This window comes from Haemaphysalis longicornis, unplaced genomic scaffold (genome assembly GCF_048455015.1).
Source record: "Haemaphysalis longicornis isolate Haplotype H1 unplaced genomic scaffold, Haemaphysalis longicornis Haplotype H1 scaffold_5, whole genome shotgun sequence".
In the NCBI taxonomy this organism is placed as follows: domain Eukaryota; kingdom Metazoa; phylum Arthropoda; class Arachnida; order Ixodida; family Ixodidae; genus Haemaphysalis; species Haemaphysalis longicornis.
Genome location: NW_027526385.1, coordinates 100096858 through 100118182, shown reverse-complemented (window position 1 = coordinate 100118182; position 21325 = coordinate 100096858). Strand labels below are relative to the sequence as shown.

The 21325-nt window shown below is 48.0% G+C and overlaps 1 protein-coding gene and 1 pseudogene across 2 annotated transcripts in view; one reads left to right on the top strand and one right to left on the bottom strand.

Moving 5' to 3' along the window:
• Positions 1-3050: 3050 nt before the first annotated feature.
• Positions 3051-21325, top strand: part of LOC144138627 (uncharacterized) — a 220077-nt gene continuing 201802 nt past the window's right edge. The window contains exon 1 of one of the 2 annotated variants that reach the window (XM_077671013.1): positions 3051-3217. The gene's annotated coding sequence lies outside the window, so the exon portion shown is untranslated. The remainder of the gene's footprint in view (positions 3218-21325) is intronic. The other variant, XM_077671015.1, reaches the window with a different exon arrangement.
• On the bottom strand, positions 12454-13846 carry LOC144139339 (uncharacterized; annotated as a pseudogene).

The following is a 21325-nucleotide window of genomic DNA, read 5'->3' as shown; positions in this document are numbered from 1 at the left end:
GTCCACGCGTCTATGTCCTGGATTTCTTCTTCCCCCGGTAACAGGGTGCAGTAGAGATCCCAATCCGTCAGCTTGTGTATTCGCTTCTCGAGCGGCTTCTCTTCGACGGGGACCTTTATTTCTAGGATGTAATGGTCACTGCCTAGATCGAGGCCTGTATTGCACCATGTTGGAAGTCTGCTATTGCTGGTAACCCTGACGAAAGTAAGGTCTGGCGTTGTGTCTCTATCTCTTATGGAGCCGGTTCGCGTTGGTTGTGCGGGGTCCGTGATTAGGATTAGGCTTTCTTCTTGGGTGGCCTCCAGGAGGTCTCTTCCCTTGATCAGACTCTCGTCGTATCCCCACTCCCTGTGATTAGCATTGAAGTCACCGCAAACAATGAGATTGGCCTTGTGTCCTGCCATTTTGCTGACCTTACTCACGAGAGTTTTGAATCGCTGTCTGTGGTTGCTCGGGCTGCTGTATACGTTGAGGATGTATATACTCTGTTTCCTCTTCTTTCCGACGACCACTTCTGTGATGATGTGCTCGGCCGATGATTTCTTCAGACCCTCCCTTTCTTCATAGAATATTCCTTTCCTTATCAAGGTACATATTCCCCTTCCTGAGCCGTTGATTGCTCGATTCGGAGAACAGGCGTGCACCCTGTATCCCGGTAACCGTACGTCCTCGTTTAGGGTCTCCTGTAGTACTAGCATGTCTGGCTTTCTGGTTGACTGCATGATTTGGACCAGGAGTATTGCCTTCTTGCTATGAAACCCGTGGCAGTTACACTGCCAGATGACCAGGGTCTTGTCATCTACTGCGCTTGGGGTGTTCCTGTTCATGGTGGCATGATAAGGTGTACCTCATCTCTTATCTGTGGTACGGCAGCAGGACTGAGGCCTAATTCGACTCTTAGTTGTTGTACTGCTGCAGCCATGTGCTGCTGTACCACTGGCGGCACGTATTGCTGGACGGTCGTGCTGATATTTTGCTGCAGGGCCGGTGTAACCTTCTGTTGTATGATCGTTTCCACACTTTGCCTAACTGTTTCCACGAAATCTTCGCGGATCTCTTTCTTGAAGCTGTTGATCGACTGTATTAGGCTTGCCACCGTGTCTTCTAACTTGTCCACCCTGTCTACTAGTTTGAATTCCTTTAGGCTTTCGATGGCCCTTCTCTTGGATAATGGTTCCGGGCCCCCTGCTGCTTGTTGCTTCTTTCCGTTAGTTAACACGTCTTCATTCATCGGCTCGGCTTGCTGCTCCTCCAGCACTTGATGCGGCTGTTGTTGCAGCTGTTCTTGTTGCCCTTGCTGCAGTTCTCGAATCTGACTTGCCTGTTGTACTTGTGTAGCTTGTAGCTGCTGACTAATCATTTTGATCTGTTCAGCCATGCTTTCAATTGTTCTGCGTAACTGCGCGTTCTCTTTGCGGAGTACATCCACTTCATTTTGTGTCGCCTTGTCTTGGCTTGCCTTGTGGTTGTTCGGTGTGGCCGACCGCTTCGTAGATTCCCCTTTCCCAGCGTCGTTTTGGACGACCTGGCTCCAGTAGACTCTGTCCTTCGATCTAGATCTGCCCCTGCTTAGGTCTCTCCTGTTACTTGCACCTCGTTCCGATCTCCTGCTCAACGAGCGTGATTGCCTTCCCTGATTCTTAGTTCAAGCACTTTCAAATTCTGGGAAACTGTTAGGCGCAAGGTCCTCCTGCTCTTTCATGCGCCGTTCTTCTTCAGCTTCCTTCGTTGCCCATCTTCTTTTGGTCACCACGTAAAGTGTCTTGTATCTGTTCTTGCAACCATTGCTCCCGGTGGGGTGGGGGCCGTTACACAACTTGCACTTGGGCTGGCATACCTCGTCGTGTCCCTCCTTTGGATTCTTCATCCCGCAGTCGGAACACACCCGCACGTTCGGTGTTGGGCAGACATCTCTCCGGTGCCCGACTTCACCACACGTCGTGCAGAAATCGAAATGCTTCCGGTATAAGCTGCACTGCAGGATACTGGAACCGTAATACACTTGTCTTGGTACCCGTTCTCCTTCGAAGGCGACAATGATGGTTGGGGTGTTGCCGATTCTCCTAGCTCCTATAACCGTTGGGTTCCTATCCGTGATCAGCTTTGCTAAAATCGTCTCTTGCGAGTGGTCGAGCGGCGTGTTTCGTATAACGCCCTTCGTCGTTCTCTCTGATACCGTCGCGTACGCCCTCACCTCGTACTTTCCGCTGATCTCGATCTCCTTAATCATCGAATATTTGCATTCCCGGGCATGGTCTGGTGTACTCACGATGATAATGTTCTGCTCCTTGTTTGCCACGAAAGCGTCTTGCTCCGTATCGGTTATGGGTATGCCTGCTGCATTAGTGATAGCTGTCTCGATGGCCGGGACCGGGGTCTTCGCCCCGCACAGTCCACCACGCGGTCTTACTATAATTTTGCCGTCCTCTATCGGTAGGTTAGTGTTAAGCCTTGCTGCCATCGTAGCTGCTGCCGCTGCCTTCCTTGCAAACGTCTTGGCTTCCATTCGCGCTGCTGGCACAGAGCCCAAAGCTCATTCCTCCCTTGGCTTTTTATTGCGGCCGACCGTCGTCCAGCCTGCTTTCTGTCCTTGATTGTCCGATGTCATTTCCTCTCCTGTGACCTCTACACACATCCGGCCAGTGTCGTCAGTGGTGAGGATCCCTGACTCCTCGGTCTCTGTGGGCATCATTTCTGCTTCAGCCATCTGAAGCTGCGTTAGGCCTAGCTGCCTATCAACGCCATGTATTGCGTTCCGAATCGGTTAGGCTTAGCTCCGAACGGAGAAAACAATCGCCAAAAAGATTCCAAGAAATCTTACCCTCTGAATAATTCCGGTATCGGCGTGTTCGCGATGACCTCCCAAATCTTCTGAAACTAAAAACTTTCCGATACCAATTAATTTCGATTCGTTAATTAGCATTAAAGCAGGAGCACGTTTGGTACACGACCGCTCGGCCTGCTGCTGATGATCGCTCTCGACGCGCAAAAAGGTCCCGACAAGCAGACAATGAGCCATACTATCAAAGGAAAACAAAAGATCGGTCGGGACCTTTATCTGATGCAGCTGCAGAGGCGATTGTTGCGGTGCATTGTGAAATCCCAAACTCCTTGAAGCGTCGCGCGCGAGGCAGATGCTTCGCAGCGGCGACGGAGAGTGGGCGTTCCACTGACAACATTATCGCTTTTTCCGCTTGCCATTCGTCGTCTTCTCACTGTAAGTACAGTTTGGATTTTGGACTTTGACTCAGGTTCCACGCGAGAAAGCTTCGCGTTTTAACCATTTTTCTTTTAAGAAAGATGCTTTGATTTTTGGTCCGTAGGGCGACATAAGAGCTAGAAAAAAAATAGATCGTACGTTATCTATACTATCTGGCCTCATCGACTTTAATATTGCACCACTTCCGTGGTGAAGAAACCAGAATTTGGATAACCGAAAATTGTATTTGGTTTTTGTGATGGTTTTAAATTTAAACCACGACACATTTTTTTTTGCACTCCGCTAATAATAATTCTTCATGAACCGGTTCGCAAAGAGCTTCAAAGCTTCCGAACCGGTTCGCGAACCGGTTCGCCACCTGATGTAATCGAACCGGAACTGAACCGGAACGAAATGAACTTACCCGAACCGTAACCGAACCGGCATTTTTTTCGATTCCACACCATAATGTACTAGGTGCTTAAAATTAGGCTTTACGGTTTTGTTCTGTGCAAATAAATTATAACTAAGACCATCTGTGCAAAAAAGTCATGTGGCTCAGCGGCGGGGGGTGGGGCGGGGCAACAAAATGGGACGATAATTATCATAGTTAGCAGCTCAAGTGACTAAAATGTAATAATTAACATTCTGTTGACTTCCTAAGTGGGTATGTTTGTATAGAAAAGTTAGAGGTGGTCGTGTTTTTACGCAATATTAGTTGGAAGAATTCTTCTTCAGCGTGTCTGTGCTCCGAGATATCTGACTCCAATTTTAATTGTCGTACGCATGATTACACACGCAAGAGAGTTAGCATCGGCGCAGAGCTCCTCCCTGATGTTACGTGGCTGTTGCGCTGTCATATCTTGATTTAGCCAGCCGAGAGGGGAAGGGAGACAGTTATCATCTTTGCCGATGCCCCCGCTCCGATGTCAGACTAAACGCTGCACGCAACAGCCGTGTCACATTAGGGAGGAACCGATCCTAACCCTCTTTCATGAGTAGTCATGCGGACGACAATTATAATTTAGAGTCGGATATCTCGGAGCACAGACACACTAGGAGAATTCTTCTAGACGAATTCTCAGAGCCCAGAAAAGCGTCGTTTTGGGCTGGGGAGAAGCTGAGTGAGTTCCCAAAAGCGGGTTCTTTAAAATTTTACAAAGTTGCATGGGCTCTTCAGGGCCCATTTAAATGGTTGGGAACACCAATATGCTCACTAAGCTCAGTCAAGGGCGAATCACTGGCGGGTGACAGAATACGGCTATAAACAGCGTGCACATCTCACTCACATGCATACAAACGATAGTCTGCCCTTGCGGGGCGCAAGCGAAAGGCTGCGATCAAAACATCAAGACATGCCGCAAAGTTATGCGCAAGAGAATATGCATAGTTTAGGATTCGATGTTCAGAACCGCGACGCGCAGAAAAGTCGCGGCAAGCGGTGCCAACGAGCCATTATCTAAAAGGAAAAAAAAATCGGTCGCGACCTTCATACGACGCAGCTGCAGCGGCGATTCTTGCGAAGAGTTGTGCAATCACGAGCTGCTTGAAGCGTCGCGCGTGAGGCGGATGCTTCGCAGCGGCGACGGAGAGCGGGCTTTCCACTGATAACATTATCGTCTTTACCGCGTTCGATCCGCCTTCTCAATGTAAGTATACTCATCTAACGACGCCACTCAACGCACTTGTTCTTTTTGCGTGCTCTTTGTGGACGTATAAAAACACGACTGCCTCTTAAGTTTTCAATACAAACCTACCCACTTACTGCAGTACTGCAGTCAACTAAAAGTCACTAATGCAATCTTAGTCCCCTGGGCTGTTGACAGCCATAATTATTACCTGACCGTGTGTCCCCCTGGCGATATATATATATATATATATATATATATATATATATATATATATATATATATATATATATATATATATATATATATATATATATATATATATATATATATATATATATATATCAGTGTGTCGAACCGTTCGGTTACGGTTCTGGTTCAGGAGAAATCATTTCGTTCCGGTTCAGTTCCGGTTCGACAAAATCACGTACCGAACCGGTTCGCGAACCGGTTCGATGAATTGAATTATCACTGAAATTAGAAAAAAAATTGGTCGTTTAAAACGACAGTCAAATCAAAATACAAACAAAAATTCATAATGCTGCTGTTCCCTAAGGGCAGTGGCGCAATTGCAAAGCAAACGTTAAGCAATTACGAGATATTAGAAAAACAGATAAGGTGGTGACGATTTACCACCTACTTTCTCGCCCAGACTTTATGTTGTCCTAGCCACTATTCATAAAGCCACCGCCAAGAGATAATACGGTGGGATGTATTTTCTGCCCTTTCCGTTTTTGTTGGAATCGAATTGCCGCTATGGAATCGCCCATCACGCTAACATTGAAGCCTTAAATTTAGGCCTGCGTACTGGCGCATTCAAATACCAGCGCTTAATACCAATGGCGCACATTTTTTATGTTTGTAACAAAACAGAAAACCCCCACAACCGGTACATAATTACTACCGATGAATTAGATTGTTTCGTCACCCTGAATAATTTGTAGTTGTCACCTTATCGAATGTGTTAGCCACACGTTTGTCAAAAGTAAGCTTTATAGGTAACGCTCAGTCACTGCATTATTGCCCTGACCACTGCAATTCTTTTTGCGATAGCTATACCGGATGTGTGGATTACAATCAGTATGTCATCGTACCGCGTGACCCCCGGCCATCGTTCCGTGTGTTACATTGCGGTATCTTATAACAGATTATGCTGTTACAAAATGAAAGAGAAATTTGATGCGTGGAGCATGAGGTGGGACATTTTTGGGTAGACGATCTTTAATTCGCCCACAGCAGTACTCCCCTCCGGAACGAGTAGCACTAGAATTAATGTAGCGAGTTGGGCAGTCAGTACAAGTGCACCTTCGAAAAAAAAGCAGATCTGAAAGAGACAAAACTGCAGAACAAGCAGAAAAGATGATCGCTGGGCGAACGGGGCAGTGTGAGGTACCGGCATGCCTTTCTGCACGTGTCGTCTGCTTTATTACTGTTTCTGCTTCCAAGACAAGGTCGAGGGCTGCAGTTTCTTGCCAAGGGATTAAGTGCGCACCCTAACAGTTTTGCCTGACATATCTGTTGTTATTTGTATGTGTAAAAAACGGAACTTGTCCACTGTACTGTCCTCAAAAACTGACCACGGAACTCACTTCCTTCGCATTTAGGACACGTTTGGTTGTTGAAGGCAGGGCAAAGAAAAGTATAGAGCAATACCCACGTTTTGGTGTCTTTTTTTTTACTTATTCGGTTTTACTTACTTTTTGCGCAATATTTTAAAACAACGTGATTCGCTTTTTCTTTTTTGTTGTTCTCAGTGTAAAAACATTAAAAAAAACTGGCGCATTTGAGGCCCCGTGCTATATCTCTGCACCGAGGCGCAGCTTATGTTGCGGGCCGGCAGTCTTATTTTAACCAGCTGGTGATATTAAACGTGGATCAAAATCTCGATACACGGACGTTCTGGATTTCCATCTACTTCAGAAAAACGGTCGTGGGGAAGGGAGAGCGATGTCACTTGTTGTCAGCAGCAAACGGCTTAGCCCCTGAGCAGCTGCTACGGTCCCACTTGTCAAGTATTAACAATTTGCAGGTGTCGGACCTTTTAAACTAATTATGAAATGCAAAACGTTTTCGCACATTGGGTGTGGGCTTTCGCTGTTGCGCAGTGGAGCACTCGTGCAGCCTGACTGCTCCAATAAAGTCGCAGCTAGGGAAGCGCAAAGTCGTTTTATATCCCTTGAAAGCTGCCGAGAATGACATTTCGTTTGGTCAGCTTGCACTACGCTCGCGCTTCCAGCAGCAACAGACCATTGCTACATTGGTGCTTATTCATTTCCCCTGTTGCTATATAGAGCGTCACTGTTCACTTGTCTGGAGGGGAAAGTGCGCGAGCGGGTACGAAGTTGATGGTACGTGAAAGAAAAAAATGCCTGAATTGCATTGACTGAGCAATATCAACAACGGAGGGTCGAACCGTTTCGGCATGAACCGGTAACCGTTATTTATTTTCTCGGTTCAGTTCCGGTTCGGGTTCAGCGTGCACAAAAAATAACGGTTCCGGTTCGGGTTCAGTTCCGGCGAAAATATCGGTTCAGTACCGGTTTTCGGTTCGGTTCTGGTTCGACACCCAAATATATATATATATATATATATATATATATATATATATATATATATATATATATACCAGCGCCAGCGCCACTCAGACTACACGGGGAGAAGGGGACCTTCTTTTCAACCCCCGGGGCGTGACTCAAACGTCTACAGCCTGTCATGAGCGGGTCAACTGGCTGGGAACCCTCTTATGCTACCTTCGCATCAAGGCTGCCAGAACCGAGGCCCTCGCTAAGCTTTCGCACGATAATAAGGTTTGGAAATGAGGGGCTCGTTAGGAAATACAGAAACAAACGCCGGCCGTCTACAAGGCCAAAGAAGGCATAAGGGAATGGTTAGACAATTTTTTACCGTTAGTGAGGTTACATTATTTTTTTTTTATTAATACGTGAGAAAGAAAGAAAAACACGCCACCAGAGTGGGGACCGAACCCACGCCTTTCGATTAGATCTCGAATGACTTACCAATTCGGCTATCTGGGCGACTGCGTTCTCCTTCACTTTCTGGGGTATTTATATTTACCACAACTGTATCTGACGCTCGAGGGCGGTAGCCAGCGCCACTCAGACAACACGGGGAGAAGGGGACCTTCTTTTCAACCCCCGGGGCGTGACTCAAACGTCTACAGCCTGTCATAAGCGGGTCAACTGGCTGGGAACCCTCTTATGCTACTTTCGCATCAAGGCTGCCAGAACCGAGGCCCTCGCTAAGCTTTCGCACGATAATAAGGTTTGGAAATGAGGGGCTCGTTAGGAAATACAGAAAGAAATGCCGGCAGTCTACAAGGCCAAAGAAGGCATAAGGGAATGGTTAGACAATTTTTTACTGTTAGTGACGTTACATTATTTTTTTATTAATACGTGAGAAAGAAAGAAAGAAAAACACGCGCCCAAAGTGGGAACCGAGCCCACGCCTTTCGATTAGATCTCGAATGCCTTACCGATTCGGCTATCTGGGCGACTGTGTTCTTCTTCACTTTCTGGGGTATTTATATTTACCACAACTGTATCTGACGCTCGAGGGCGGTAGCCAGCGCCACTCAGACTACACGGGGAGAAGGGGACCTTCTTTTCAACCCCCGGGGCGTGACTCAAACGTCTGCAGCCTGTCATGAGCGGGTCAACTGGCTGGGAACCCTCTTATGCTACCTTCGCATCAAGGCTGCCAGAACCGAGGCCCTCGCTAAGCTTTCGCACGATAATAAGGTTTGGAAATGAGGGGCTCGTTAGGAAATACAGAAAGAAATGCCGGCAGTCTACAAGGCCAAAGAAGGCATAAGGGAATGGTTAGACAATTTTTTACCGTTAGTGAGGTTACATTATTTTTTTTTATTAATACGTGAGAAAGAAAGAAAGAAAAACACGCCACCAGAGTGGGGACCGATCCCACGCCTTTCGATTAGATCTCGAATGCCTTACCAATTCGGCTATCTGGGCTTTTTTTTTCTTTATTTCCAAACAAGAACCGCTTTTACAAACATAAACATCAGTGTCACAACAAACCCATACTAAAACATAAAATCGCTGCTCCCGCTCTGGGATACAGAGCTGGTGGCTAAAATATCTTTATCTTTGTTAGCCTTTCAACTTGTGACAGCCATTCCGGAACACTTTGTTGGGCCTTTTTCAATTCAACAAACGAAGCAATAGCCTCCTCAAAATACTCTCTCACTGGGCGCGCGTCAATGTCCGAGTGACGGACTGCCAGCCGACACCTCCATATGCTGTGCAGGCCCAATACCATTATTAGATCAAGCGGTACACCCTCGTCACCATGTTCAACGGACAAATACCGGATGCCACGGGCATCGACTGGCAGATCTTTTTTCAACGTACGCTGCAGCACATCCCAAAAAAATACACCATCCCAACAGTCGATGAAGACAAGTTCAATGGTTTCCGGTTTCTTGCACAACCAACACTGTTCCCCCCATGGCATAAAGAGGCCCTTTTCTTGCATCCATGTCTTAACAAGGAGTGTTCCGGTATGTAATTTAAAGAAAAACGTTTTAATCCCTGGTGCAACTGGCATTTTCTTGACCCGCTTTAACACATCTCGACCAGGGCCTGCTGAGTACGATATTCTGTACAACGGAACCGGGAGAACTGTATCACAAAGATCACGATACAGTCGCTTTCTTGAAACTGCACTCAGATAATCCAACGAAAATCGCACAGCTAGAAAACGAAATGACTCAACAACTTCTTTTAGGTAGCCACGTATACCTCCCGGCAAACATAATGTCGTAACTGTAAACTCTGGCAGAACCCTGCCTAATCTAATTTGACAAACCGTGCGCAAAAACGGGTCTTTAACATCCCGCAAAAAAGAAAACGGTTTACCAACTGACGTAAAAAGAAATGCGTTAACCCTAAACCCCCATCACGAACGCGCCGAAAGAGGTTTGTACGACTGGTTCGTTCCCAGGACGAACCCCAAATAAATACTGCAAAAACACGGTGCAGCTTTTGAACATTTGCCCGTGAACAATGGAGTACTTGCAATACATACCAAAGTTTGCTCACCATGAATAGGTTGCAAACCGTCGCGCGAGCAAAGATGGACAAATTTGTGCCCTTCCACGTCTCTGCCTTTTCTCGTAGCTCCACAGCTTGTTTCCGCCAATAAGGGTCACTATCGGTATAATACTCTAGCGGCACGCCTAGGTACTTCACGGGCGTCGTTACCCACTTGATATTCTTAAATACCACCGGTGTTGTACTCCACTCTCCATGCCATATTCCCAGGCACTTGTCCCAGTTCACGGCACATCCGCTCACATGACAAAACCATTTCACTAAGTTAACGACTTGAGCGACGCTTTCTTGATCTACGCAGAAAATAGCAATATCGTCTGCGTAGCCTAAAACTCGTACCTCGGCTGCATGAAGTTGAAATCCCTTGACAGTTTCATTTCTCATTATGGCTAAACACAAGGATTCAATGTATATGCAGAAGAGGAGAGGTGACAGAGGACACCCCTGCCTCACCGACCTCTGCACTTCTATGCGCCTTCCCAACACCTTGTTAACAATTATTCTGGTCGTACACTTGTTGTAGGCCATGCGAACACCTTCTAGGATAACAGAGCCGATGTTAACGTGCTCTAATACTGCCATAAGCCCATCGTGTGGCACGCGGTCGAACGCTTTATCGAGGTCCATTTGTAGCATTGCTACACCGGTATGCATCACATCACAGCTCTCGAGTACACTCCGAGCCTTGTGTATGTTCGTGACAATTGATCGTCCTTTTATCCCACATGTTTGATGCGGTCCCACTATGATGCCAATAACAGTCTGTAACCTTTTAGCCAGTATTTTCATTAGTATTTTGTAGTCAACGTTAGTTAAGCTTATTGGGCGGTACGACGTCACCTGACGAAGTTTGACAGTGTCTTCTGTTTTAGGAATTAAAATGGTGTGCGCAGCCGAAAACGACGGTGGCAGCACCCCTAACGTAAAAGCTTCTCTAAATACTGCCGTTAACACAGGGGATATCTCATGTTTAAGGAACTTATAAAAAGCCGCGCTCAAGCCATCAGGACCTGGTGACTTTCCCAGGTTTAGGTTATTAATCGCTTCTTTCACTTCCTCTACCGTGATGGGGGATTCTAATAGTAACCTTGTTTCGTCATCGATTTTTGGCAGCAGAGACACAAATTCACGTTCAAACTTCTCAAGTTGAATAGCGCTTCGCGAAAACAAGGTACTGTAGTGCTCAAAAAAAGCACGTTCTATGTCTATGTTTTCGCCGCTGACTACTCCGTTGTACTCAATTTCTATTATTTCGTTGCGGCGAGCGTATCTTTTTTCTGTCCCCAGTGCTCTCTTGGTGGGCATTTCGCCCGCTATCAATTTTTCCGCTCTCGCTCTGACGAGCGCTGCGTGATAACGTTCGGCGTCTATCAGCTCAAGTTTTGCTTTTGTGGCCTTTATCTCATCTTTACACGACCCCGGGACTTGGCTTTCTTCTTCCAACATTGCCTACAAACAAGTTCGCAAGAAGCTTTCTTGCTTTTGTCTTTCCTTCTTAACTGAGCGATTCCTCTTTCGATTGCTTGCATTTTTGTTTCTTGCTCAAAGTGCTCCCATTGAACTCCTAATTTTTCGCTGCTACTATTACCAATATTTTCTACAGTTGCTCTTACTTGCTGCATAAAAAGATCGTCCTCTAACAGTTTATCGTTAAATTTCCATAGATCCCATGTAAATTTACTTCTGTTTTCGTTTTTTCTTCCCAGACAAAACGATACTAAGCAGTGGTCAGAGAACGAAACAGAGCGCACACTGTAGTCACAACACCATGGCAGCAGCTCAGCTGAAATATACGCCCTATCCAAGCGGGCGTGACTAGCCCCATGGAAATGCGTATAATGTACATCTCTTCCACTGCTAACACACTCTCCCACGTCCTCTAAACCAAGATCGTTCACCATTTCAGATAATAAAGTTGTGCTTACGTCACGATAGGGTGTACAGCTGGTTTTGTCTCGTGCGGAGCATACACAGTTAAAGTCGCCCAATAACACTGTGTATCGATCACCACTGCAGTATTTTCTGATTTCCTCGAAAAAATCGCGTCTTTCTTGGACTCTTGTTGGTGCATAAACACAAATCACTCGCCACTGGCTTGTTGAAAAAGCAAAGTCACAAACTACGAAACGTCCGTTTAGGCACACTGTGACATTTTGGACTACCACCCCTAACGACTTGCGAATCAGGAGAACACACCCCGCCGACATTCCAACCGCGTGACTAACACATGCATAATAGTGTGCTGTAAAGGGACGCACCATACAGTCGGTCTGATTGGTTGATTGATTGTGGGGTTTAACGCGCCGACGCAACGCAGGCGATGAGGCGCGCCGTAGTGGAGGACTCCGGATTAATTTTGACCACCTGGGGATCTTTATCGTGCGCCGAAATCTCGTACACACGGACGTTTTTGCTTTTCGCCTCCATCAGAAAAGCGGCCGCCGCGGCCGGGAATCGAACCCGCGACCTCGTGCTCAGCAGCGCAACGCCTTAGCCACTGAGCCACCGCGGCGGGTCAGTCGGTCTGATCCTCACTTTCGACTTTCGTCTCCTGTATGGCGACGACGTCAAGGTCTCGCTCCGTAACCATGCGGTACAGCTGATTCTGCTTTCGCTTAGCTGAAAGTCCTCGTGCATTGAGGGTAGCTATTCGAAAGGGCTTACAGAGGGCCGTCATTTTGGAGGGACCAGACCAAGTGTAAAGTGCTTACCCTTATCTCGCGCCATACAGTGTGCCCGGTCCTACATGTGGTCAGGTGATTTTCGTGCCGCCTTTTCCGGGCGACGCCACCCCTGGCTTAGTAGTGGCGGCTCGCTGATTCTTCTTTCCCCGACCAGCCTGCCACGGCGGTTCTGGCTTTCGCTGGTTTGGTTCGTCCGCAGTCTCCGGGCCATCTTCGTGCCGACGCTTGCTCGGCTGAACCTCGAGGTCCTTCCTCTCGCTCTCGTCCTTGGTGGTTCCAGCACTGTCCCCGTCTTGAGCTGTGGCCTGCCGCGGCGAATCGTCTGCTGGCGCGCTACGCCCCTCCGCCGTCAGTGGCTTGCTCTGGTCCTTTCTTGTGGTATCCGCGTCCGTTTCCGGCTCGGGGTGGTGGTGGGTCCTGGGTTCAGGTGCTGCGGGTGCCGCTGCTCCCTCTGCTTCTTCCTCGTCCATAACGAGTTCGCTGTTGTCACTTTCCAAGCCTCGACCCACAGCCCGAGCGTACGAGCGGGTGCAGTCCGCCTTCTCGTGCCCAAAGGCGTGGCATTCCGAGCACCTGGGGGCCCGGCATTCTCGGCGAATGTGCCAGGCTCTGCGGCACCGCACAGTGGGGCTCGCCCAGGCACCGCGACGAGCGCCGTGCCGGGGCCTAACCGCAGCTGGTGGGGAAGCCTGTCCGGCGTGACACCTTCATGCAACACTAGGCGCACAATCCGGGTTGTCGACTCGGAGCTCTCAAAGTCCTGAACACGCCACTTGTCACTCGTCACCTCCTTCACGTCGCCGTACTCGGCGAATATCTTCCTTATAGTCTTGTTGGTAACGTTGAAGGCAACCCAGTGCAGCTTCACCTGAAGTTCGTGCCTTACGGGGTCGACTACAAGGCATGGCCGTCCTTTCACGCTCAACAGGCCGCTTTCCACCAGTTTTTTCTTCGCTCCGTCCGTCCGAAAATTTGTCAGCCAGACGTGGGACATCTGGTAGGCCCCTATGCCACACACTTCCTGTATCACTCCAGTGTCCTTCAACGGCTGCCTGAAGTCGTCAATTCTGTACGGTCGACCGCCGACGTTGCAGTGCAGAACAACCACACGATTCATCGCTTCTCCGGTGGGCAGGGGGGGGCAGAACAACAGGGTAATCCTTGGGCAAAGAAGAAACCGGTTCACCACGGCCGGCATCGGCCGTTATCGCAGCTCGCACGGAGCCATCCATCCTGCGTCCGCTCCTATCGGCAGCCGGAAACAGAATGATTTCAGCTATCTGGGCGACTGTGTTCTCCTTCACTTTCTGGGGTATTTATATTTACCACAACTGTATCTGACGCTCGAGGGCGGTCGCCAGCGCCACTCAGACTACACGGGGAGAAGGGGACCTTCTTTTCAACCCCCGGGGCGTGACTCAAACGTCTACAGCCTGTCATGAGCGGGTCAACTGGCTGGGAACCCTCTTATGCTACTTTCGCATCAAGGCTGCCAGAACCGATGCCCTCGCTAAGCTTTCGCACGATAATAAGGTTTGGAAATGAGGGGCTCGTTAGGAAATACAGTAAGAAATGCCGGCAGTCTACAACGCCAAAGAAGGCATAGGGGAATGGTTAGACTATTTTTACCGTTAGTGACGTTACATTATTTTTTTATTAATTACGTGAGAAAGAAAGAAAGAAAAACACGCGCCCAGAGTGGGGACCGAACCCACGCCTTTCGATTAGATCTCGAATGCCTTACGTCTGAGTGGCGCTGGCTACCACGCTCAAGCGTCAGATGCAGTTGTAGTAAATATAAATACCCCAGAGAGTGAAGGAGAACACAGTCGCCCAGATAGCCGAATTGGTAAGGCATTCGAGATCTAATCGAAAGGCGTGGGTTCGGTCCCCCCTCTGGGCGCGAGTTCTTCTTTCTTTCTTTCTCACGTTATTAATAGAAAAATAATGTAACGTCACTAACGGTAAAAAATAGTCTAACCATTCCCCTATGCCTTCTTTGGCGTTGTAGACTGCCGGCATTTCTATATATATATATATATATATATATATATATATATATATATATATATATATATATATATATATATATATAATGTCGCGTAGCTAAACACGGCGCAGCTTTCTTCAAGGAGGAAAGTCTATTGGAGTGTACTTGTGCCCGCCGCGGAGGCTCGAACAGTGGATAAGGCGTTGTGCTACTGAGCACGACGACGCGGGTTCGATTCCCGGCCGCGGCGGCCGCTTTTCTGATGGAGGCGAAAGCAAAAGTGGCTGTGTTCGAAATTTCGGCGCACGCTAAAGTGCCGCAGGTGTTTAAAATTAATCCGGAGCCCTCCGTTATGGCGCGCCTCATCGCCGATGAAGCGTCGGCGCGTTAAGCCCCACAGTCAAGCAATCAGCGATCTTGTGTTCCCCTTACAACTCAAAGAATGCAAAAGCGTCCAAGTAACAGTCACAAAAATGGCTTGTGCAGTCGCGTGTCGGCGAATCGAATACCGCAGTTTTTGCCTTGCGGACATTTTTGTCTAGCCGTTAATGCTTCGAGAACCACTGAATCAGATCTAGATGATCGGTGACCACAGACGAACATTGTGTTCGAGCAACGCCGCCTGTATTAACATTACCTGACGCGTCACGCGCTTTTAAATGGGAAGGGTAGGGACGCTTAGTTCAGGCACTGATCCGCTATGTGGCGCGTGCCGGCAGACATCTCGCCTTACGTCACTGCTCGTGAGTCGCGAACGCTGCACCCACTTCTACGACGTGTGTCTGTCAGCTTGCCTGTTGGGCTTCAAGGGCCGTTTCGCTTACATCTTAGCCGCGACGGGGCGCTAGTTCTGTGGCGCACTGGGGATCTCGTTCAACGTGTCGCTGGCTTCATACTTGCTGCATTTTTCCAAAGATAAAGATGGTGGCGGACTGATATAGTGTAAGATAATACTGATTGTCGGGTAGACATATAGCTAACAGAAAAACGATATTTTCGGATGGGGCAGCCATTATTTTACTGATATTTTTCTTTCTGGAGTATTTAGAGAAGAAAAAAATTGCGTGCACGTTTTTTGTTCAGGCGCTGACTTCTACGATTACTTTCCAATAATATCACGTGCTTGCAAACTTCAGAAAATTATAGGAAACAAAAGGATAAGCAGCTGGGATCCCGCCACGCTGTCCGGGTCCGGGCGCTTCTACAGTACAGTCCTCAATTTTAGAAGTGTGTACCGATGCGGAGTGCGAACAGCGGGGTCAAAACAATACCTAAATGCGGAGGGATAGAGGTGGGATGCCCCACTCAGAAAATTTCTCGGCCCGTGATCCGAGTAGATAAGCGCGCAAAGCCGGCATCAGCCTGCGGCACCGCAAGGGATTTTGCTTCGTGACAAAGGAAGTTTTATCAGTGACAGACCAAGACAGACAGGCATGGTGAAAAACAAGAAGGCGTAGGAGCGCCGCCTCGGGAACGCTAAACAAACTTTCCACTATTTTGCATAGTTTCCGAGAAGCGGCGCTGGCTGGCGGACACGAAAGCACGCTGGAAGGCTACGGAGCGGGGAAGGGTAGGAGAGAGCAACAGGAGAGTGGCTGTTTGGCCATTTTTCGCTCACGCGTTAGGCAATGTTTATACAGGCGGCGTTGGTTCGAGTGACGGCAGCGTGATTCACTTTTCCTATCGAATAAGATAGCCTGCGTGGCATACAAAAAAAACAGACGGAAACAGGCGCCTCGCTTATCAGATAAGAAAGCTGGGCGCGGCCAGGCCCTGACAACATAACACGCAAATAAACGAACCAGAGACTATAGTGGTTGAAAAATAGAGCGCAACTTCGACAACGACACAAAGAGAGAGTGACGGGACAAGCTCTCACTTGCAACGAACATTCATTTGAAACATCGTCTCCTATTTACGCCTCCATCGCTAGGAGCATGCGCACTGGGATACAGTATATGGAAAGCACCAAAGAGATGATGGACACAATCAAAGTGACGTTTCGAAAAATTCAAACTTGGTGGCACGCAAAAGCACAGATGTATCGCTGACGCACTTGTCCCCTTTCTTCTTAGCATAAAACGCTTCCAAGAGCTTCCTCACCACTGTATTGTCACTCTTGCCGAGGATTCGAATCTGCTCAAAGAAAGGTCTGCATTTTTCCAAAGAACTGACAGGTCTGCAATCTTCGCAATGCGCGGATAAATGCGCGCGTGTATATATATATATATATATATATATATATATATATATATATATATATATATATATATATATATATATATATATATATATATATATATATAGGAAATGAGGGGCTCGTTGAAATAAGACAGAAATAAGGGTTGGCAGTCAAGAAAACCTCGGAAAGCAAAGGGGAGGATATGGTAGGTCATTGAAACAGATAAAGAATTTGGAAAGAAAGTGGAGAAAAAATGCCCGTCAGGTGGGATCCGAACCCACGATCTCCAAAACACCGGTCTGGTGCGATAACCACTACGCTAACGGCGGGGCTATTTTTCCCCTCCACTTTCTGGGGTATTTATGTCAATTTATGTATGTGTATACACTCTAAGAACTCGAGGAGTGCTGGGCACTCTGTCTAGGAGTAAAAACTTTTGTCCCATATTTCACTCCCTTTGGAAGCATTGGGCGACTCTTCCGAGGAGTATCGCGTGGCGGCCAAACGAGAGGCGAAACACTCCCCGTGGGATTTACTTGCTGCTTTCGAAGCGGAGTACTTGAACCATGTGTGGGAATTGCAACGCCATCTCCAAGGCAGCGTTCCGTCACTCCCTTTAGGCGTGAATAAGCTCTATTGGCGGCGTTCCCGGATATTGCAGACGGGTACTACTACTCTCTCTTGGAAAGCATCTCGTTACGCCTCAAGAGCGTTCTGCTATTCCCCGCGAGGCAGCGTGTTTTCGCTCCGCCTGCTACTAGACCCCCCCCCCCCCCTTCCCCACGATGGTACTATAGGCAGTTACAAGCAAACAAAAGAGGACAAGCTATTTTGAAACATGGAAAAGAAGAAAAAACAAGCTCAGACTTTATTTTTCAAAATACCACAACAATCGGTTCATTCTGCAATTTGACACAAAATGCAATTTTTTGGGAATTAAAATATCACGGCATAAAAACGGCTCCTACTCCACATGCACACAGGAGACGTAGCGCCTGTTTAGGATACATCCAAGAAAAATTCACAAATAAAAATGCAGCAAAGCAATTGAAAACACTGAAATACAAACATTGAATTATGACAATAAAAATGACATTAACATCTACAAATAAAAAGGTACTGGCATTAGCACGAAAAGCGTCAGTAGAAATACAGCGGTGGGATAATAGTTAACAGTATTAACATAAAACAAAATGGCCTTAGTACATCAGTGAGTGCTTCACCAAAGCCAGCTCTTATTTAGCACACATAAAAATATTTACAAATAAATTTTGCGAAAGAAAAATCGGAATAAAACAATTCAGCGTGGATTACTATTAACGCATTACAAGGTGCAATCAACACAAAGATACAAAGCCATTGACACGGCAACTTTGCAACAGATATATGTTGGTGGGACAATAGGAAACCGCAGGAAACATTCCCATTGGTTTTTTTAGGCGGGTGGTTCTCAAATGAGGATGCGCTAGTAAGATTTAAAAAGGCATAACTTGGTATTAAAAACAAACACGTTCGAGCTGACTGCTTCATAATGTTGATGGCGGCCTCCAGAACAGTACCGACCAGGGCACCGTGCTTGAGCCAAAGTAACGTCTACAGAAGCAAGAAGGTGCGCTTCGCCTTTGAAGCGTATTACACAATGAACGGCCAAAACACAGACAGCAGCAATGGGAACCCATCCACGATGTCCAAGGGTGTGAGAAGTGTCTTGAATGCGAAGGCCACTGCTGCTGACGCCTCGGGGATCTCTCCCTCTCTCTCTAAAAAAAAAAAGAAATCTTCGGGCAAGTAGCGTCTTCCGTGGTTCCTACATAGACGGAAAGAGGGAGACAGCAAGGATAAGTTCTACAATGAAAAAAATATTAACGAGTTTGACAACGTTAAATGAAGTTTATTGGGTGATAGATTAGTTTTTGCTCCGAGAACACGCACTGAACCCGTATTGGAATGCCATACTGCTTGGCGCAGTAACCAGTCTAGATGCGAATGTGTGGTGACCTTGGATGACACCACGCTCATTGTACCACTTGGCCAATGTCATGTCAGACAGCGCGCCCTACAGCTGTCTGCCTACGCACTGCGCCCCAAACCCATTAGTGCTCACGTGTCCGTAGCTTCAATTGTTTACCCCGCTATCGTTCCCGGTATAAAAACATTGCACAAAATTTAAGGAAACATAACTCTTTTTGTAAGGTTATAATCCCTGAATGATTTGCATTGGATTTTGTCCTGGGCCGACTGCAACGTAGGGCCAATTATACGTTCACAAGACCAGCGCGGAAGAGTTGCTAATGGGTCATATAGCTACTGTTTTCTTCATTCTCGAGTACGCTTCGTCGCATGCACGCTGCAGATCGCAACATTTGATGAGAACCAATTAGTTTGTTATTGAACGATCAGAACGCTCGAACATTAAACCACATGCAGCGACGGCGACAACCGACGCGAAAAAAGTAATGTAATGGGTACAACAAACAGTGTGGGCGACAGCGACAAACGAAAAAAAGTAATGTATTGCTGCCAATGCCCTTCGTCGTCGTTGCTGCCGCTCGCTTGTGGGCTGCTTCTGTCCGGGAATAAGCCCGCGACGGCGACGGCAGGCGACAGTCGCCGCCGTCAGCGGCCTGTGTAAAAAATTTTCGCTTGTCTGTGTCGCACACAACACCTGTTTGCCGTACACACTGTGTGCGGTTCCTCGCGGCGCTCATCGCCTTAGACGCATGTAATTATCCCTTGACAGTGCGGGGCGTACGCCCCGAAAAATCCCATTTCCGTCCTTCCTGCCCTCAATCAAAACGTAAAAAACCTGTCTGAACAGCATTTCAGTCTGCTGCTGTACGCGCGGCGGTCACTAAAATTATTGTAATTTTAGTGACTACCACGCGCTAGACACGCTCCTATCACTCAGCCTATTGTACGCAATTCTTTGGAGCCACGCAGGTAGCCACAGCTACTGCACCGCCGCCACTCTAACCCTAGCCGCTGAGCTAAGAGTACAGCGTAGCGCTGCGACTACTCGCGCGACCATGCTTCCTAACTGCGAAAACATTCCGCAAGGATACCAACACTTCACGAATCAAAGGGATTGAAACGGTTTAAGAATCGACGCTGTTTGCACACGGGTACAAAAGCCGCCCTTCAAATCAAAGCAACGGTCAAAATCAGTCACGAAAACGTTAGGACTAACCGCTTCCGCGGACCGAAGTAACGAGAGCAACTCTGCTTCGTTAAATACACAAGACAAGAATACGAGGTTAACTAATGGCTTACCTTTACTTCCCGCCAGCGTTTCTTCGTCCGGTAGATAAATTCAAGGTCGTCATAGCTGCGAAAGATCCCAAGCTCAAGGCGCGAAGCCTGCGACGGCCGCGAATACAGTCCGGCCATAGCGCGCGCATCGCTACACAGTGCGCATAGTTCCGAAATCGGCCTCAGCGCTGTCGCCGCTGTCATGTTCGTCCGAAAGAAAAACTAGTTCCACGCACACACGCACGAATGAACGAATATACGACTTGCTCGCGTGTGCATGATGTCGCGCTGACGCACAAGCGGCCAGCAGTTAGCCAACACGCGTCGTATACTGTGTCGAAGCAAGTATGACGATAAGGGCAGGTCCAACTTCCCATGTTGCACGAAGCGTCTGCTTGAAAGCCCACTTCGTTCGTAGCACATTGACTTCATGGTCTGGCGCGGTCTGTAAGTCGCCCGTCCGGCCTTGGCGGGTTCACCGCCTGTGTAGGTTTTTGCAGAACACGCGCACTTCGTGGCTCGCTGAAGGTGCCTTTCTCACGCTTGCTCGGGCGGTTCGCGTTACCTGATCCGCCGGGTGTATGACGCGTTACGTATCGTGATCCACGCCTGCGCCGCCGCGCGCGGGGGGGGGGGGGGGGGGGGTCATCATTTCTCTTTGCGCTTGAGTTCCAGCAACCGATCGGTGTGTACGCTTTTATCGTCTCTCGTCAGCCGACGAGATAGTTTTCAGCGTAGAGGGTGTATTCGATCTCAGATTTACAATCCGTTTTTTTTTAGCTCGCCTAGGCGCGGGACAAGCGTACGTCTATCAAACTCTTCCAAAGCGACCGTCTGCAGCGGTCCGTAGATTAGTTCCTTCGGTTTGCCGCCTGCCGCCACTGAACGCTGCGAGCAATCGTTACACGAATTCATATTCTTGCGCGGCAGAAGTAATCGGGCGCTTTTTACACAACTGCTTTATATAATACATTCGTATGCAAATAAAACATCGCTGATGAGTTGGTGTGCGCAGATGGCAGGAGTGCATCTCCATGCTTACTCCCGCACTGGACAAGAATGAAATTGCAATTTTACTCTTCGTACTGGAGAGAGGAGACGATGTACAGCTTTACTCTTCACTGGTGCGGGAGCGGAACTGGGGCTGCACTCCGCCGCGCACGAGAAGAGTACGCGGTCAGTTTTGCTCTCCTCCTCATGGGGAGCGAGCATTGCATCCAACTCCCCGCAGCTTTCGAGGGGAGTCCGCCAACGCTTGCAAGAGTACAATGACTGTTGCACTCTTCAACTACTCCCCCGATTT